The sequence below is a fragment of the Oncorhynchus tshawytscha genome, unplaced genomic scaffold, assembly GCF_018296145.1.
Source record: "Oncorhynchus tshawytscha isolate Ot180627B unplaced genomic scaffold, Otsh_v2.0 Un_contig_9689_pilon_pilon, whole genome shotgun sequence".
NCBI lineage: Eukaryota > Metazoa > Chordata > Actinopteri > Salmoniformes > Salmonidae > Oncorhynchus > Oncorhynchus tshawytscha.
In genome coordinates this window covers 1-3,521 of record NW_024607090.1, presented here as the reverse complement: position 1 = coordinate 3,521, position 3,521 = coordinate 1, and the positions used below count along the sequence as shown (strand labels likewise).

General features: G+C 42.3%; 1 long non-coding RNA gene across 1 annotated transcript; it reads left to right on the top strand.

Moving 5' to 3' along the window:
• Positions 1-3,075: 3,075 nt before the first annotated feature.
• LOC121842379 lies at positions 3,076-3,521 on the top strand. The gene is made up of 3 exons (XR_006081087.1): positions 3,076-3,133; positions 3,249-3,366; positions 3,476-3,521. It is a non-coding gene; the product is annotated as an uncharacterized LOC121842379 (long non-coding RNA).

The following is a 3,521-nucleotide window of genomic DNA, read 5'->3' as shown; positions in this document are numbered from 1 at the left end:
TATTTATGCTTATTTCTTTTCCCTTTTGGACTTGAACTATTTGCACATAATTACAAAACTGTATATAGACATAATATAACATTTGAAATGTCTTTATTTTTTGGGAACTTTTATGAGAGTAATATTAACTGTTGATGTTTTTATTGTTTATTTCACTTTTGTTTATTATCTATTTCACTTGCTTTGGCAATGTAAACATGTGCTTCCCCATGACATTAAAGCCCTTTGAACTGAATTGAATTGATTTGATATGTCACCTGAAAAATAAGATCTGAATTAAGTCCAGCTTGGTTGTTTTAGGGATCAAGCTTGGTTGTTTTAGGGATCCAGTTTGGTTGTTTTAGGGATCCAGCTTGGTTGTTTTAGGGATCCAGCTTGGTTGTTTTAGGGATCCAGCTTGGTTGTTTTAGGGATCCAGCTTGGTTGTTTTAGGGATCCAGCTTGGTTGTTTTAGGGATCCAGCTTGGTTGTTTTAGGGATCCAGCTTGGTTGTTTTAGGGATCCAGCTTGGTTGTTTTAGGGATCCAGCTTGGTTGTTTTAGGGATCCAGCTTGGTTGTTTTAGGGATCCAGCTTGGTTGTTTTAGGGATCCAGCTTGGTTGTTTTAGGGATCCAGCTTGGTTGTTTTAGGGATCCAGCTTGGTTGTTTTAGGGATCCAGCTTGGTTGTTTTAGGGATCCAGCTTGGTTGTTTTAGGGATCCAGCTTGGTTGTTTTAGGGATCCAGCTTGGTTGTTTTAGGGATCCAGCTTGGTTGTTTTAGGGATCCAGCTTGGTTGTTTTAGGGATCCAGCTTGGTTGTTTTAGGGATCCAGCTTGCTTGGTTGTTTTAGGGATCCAGCTTGGTTGTTTTAGGGATCCAGCTTGGTTGTTTTAGGGATCCAGCTTGGTTGTTTTAGGGATCCAGCTTGGTTGTTTTAGGGATCCAGCTTGGTTGTTTTAGGGATCCAGCTTGGTTGTTTTAGGGATCCAGCTTTAGGGATCCAGGGATCCAGCTTGGTTGTTTTAGGGATCCAGCTTGGTTGTTTTAGGGATCCAGCTTGGTTGTTTTAGGGATCCAGCTTGGTTGTTTTAGGGATCCAGCTTGGTTGTTTTAGGGATCCAGCTTGGTTGTTTTAGGGATCCAGCTTGGTTGTTTTAGGGATCCAGCTTGGTTGTTTTAGGGATCCAGCTTGGTTGTTTTAGGGATCCAGCTTGGTTGTTTTAGGGATCCAGCTTGGTTGTTTTAGGGATCCATGCCACGGCGTGTGACATGTCATATATTTTGACTGGCTGTGACATTTTAATGGATTGAATCATGTAAAAAGTGCTGCCGTGAGCCAAAGCTCTTGCGTGTCTCAGACAAACTCCTGTCTGTGGTGATTAAACTACTTTGTGAGAACAGTGTAAGTCGTTGAAAGCACCATTAAAATGTCTTGGATCAAGAGTTACTGTCCGATCCTCCCAAGGTCCTGCCAAAATATGTTAACTATGTACAATGACAGTTTTATTATGACAGTTTACTCAACGGTTTAATGACATCTGGCAGTTAACGAGTGTCTCAGAAGCCAGAAACTCCTGTTCTGGACAGCCCCCAACCACATGGTGTGCAGGTTCTTATTCCACACCAGCACTATGTCCCTCAGATACAAAAACACAGGTCGAATATCATGCCAGATCTTTGCACATTAAAATAACTTTGAATGTCATAAACTCTTAGTCTGCATGGTGTTGATGTTCCCTCCACCCACAAACACGCAAAGTAAATATCTTGAGTCTAATAACAGTGGCATCTGCTCAACTAGTGCATCCAGCAGCTCCCCTCTATGGGGCTTCTTGTACTGATGTGCTGGGTGGACACTGCTCACAGAACAAACAGGGGGTATTCAGGTGAAATGTTCTGAACATTGCTGATAGAAATGTATTGAATAGAGCTGATGTGATTCTCTATTCTACCTGACAGACAGTCATATCTGTTCTACACAATACATTTCTGTCTAAACATCACCCTATTGAACATTAATATAGCTGGAACCAGGATGATGCTATGAATTCAATAATGTCCCCATAATGTTGCTTGAGTATGATAATCAATATGTTGTTTTGTTACAGACCAGGAGAACCAGTCCGTCCTGATTACGTATGTTTTTAAAAAACTAAAATCTCACTTGAGAAAGGGTTTCTACTGCAATATGTTGTGTCACTTGGGTGTGATATATTACATTATGAATGGATTAGGCTACGCATAGGAATGAGTCGATGAGTGGGGATATTTGTTAATGAGAGAGGTACAGGATAGAGGTACGGGATAGAGGTACGGGATAGAAGTACGGGTTAGAGGTACAGGTTAGAGGTACAGGTTAGAGGTACAAGTTAGAGGTACAGGTTAGAGGTACAGGATAGAGGTACAGGATAGAGGTACAGGATAGAGGTACAGGATAGAGGTACAGGTTAGAGGTACAGGTTAGAGGTACAGGTTAGAGGTACAGGTTAGAGGTACAGGTTAGAGGTACAGGTTAGAGGTACAGGTTAGAGGTACAGGTTAGAGGTACAGGTTAGAGGTACAGGTTAGAGGTACATGTTAGAGGTACAAGTTAGAGGTACAGGTTAGAGGTACAGGATAGAGGTACAGGATTTCAGGTTAGAGGTACAGGTTAGAGGTACAGGTTAGAGGTACAGGTTAGAGGTACAGGTTAGAGGTACAGGTTAGAGGTACAGGTTAGAGGTACAGGATAGAGGTACAGGATAGAGGTAGAGGTACAGGTTAGAGGTACAGGTTAGAGGTACAGGTTAGAGGTACAGGTTAGAGGTACAGGTTAGAGGTACAGGTTAGAGGTACAGGTTAGAGGTACAGGTTAGAGGTAGGTTAGAGGTACAGGATAGAGGTACAGGATAGAGGTACAGGTTAGAGGTACAGGTTAGAGGTACAGGTTAGAGGTAAAGGTTAGAGGTACAGGATAGAGGTACAGGATAGAGGTACAGGTTAGAGGTACAGGTTAGAGGTACAGGTTAGAGGTACAGGTTAGAGGTACAGGTTAGAGGTACAGGATAGAGGTACAGGATAGAGGTACAGGTTAGAGGTACAGGTTAGATGTACAGGAGCACTCATCCTCACGTTGTACGCTGCCTGATCCCCAACGAGTCAAAGACTCCAGGTACAATAGATGTTGAGTTAAATATGACATCTTGTCAGTACAGTATCAGTAACATTAACAAACCAGTCTTTAACCTGTTTATGAGTATTTATAGAGACTTGGTTTGTGTTTCCAGGTCTGATGGAGAACTTCCTGGTTATCCACCAGCTCAGGTGTAATGGTGTTCTGGAGGGGATCAGGATCTGCAGGAAGGGCTTCCCCAGTAGAATCATCTATGCTGACTTCAAGCAGAGGTACACACACACACAAATCTTCTCTAAGGGTTATCCCAACATCAGAATAGCCTTATTATTTTACGTAATATAACCAACCTATTACAAGTTGACATTTCTCCTGATTCAGGTACAAAGTACTGAATGCCAGTGTCATCCCCGAGGGCCAGTTCATG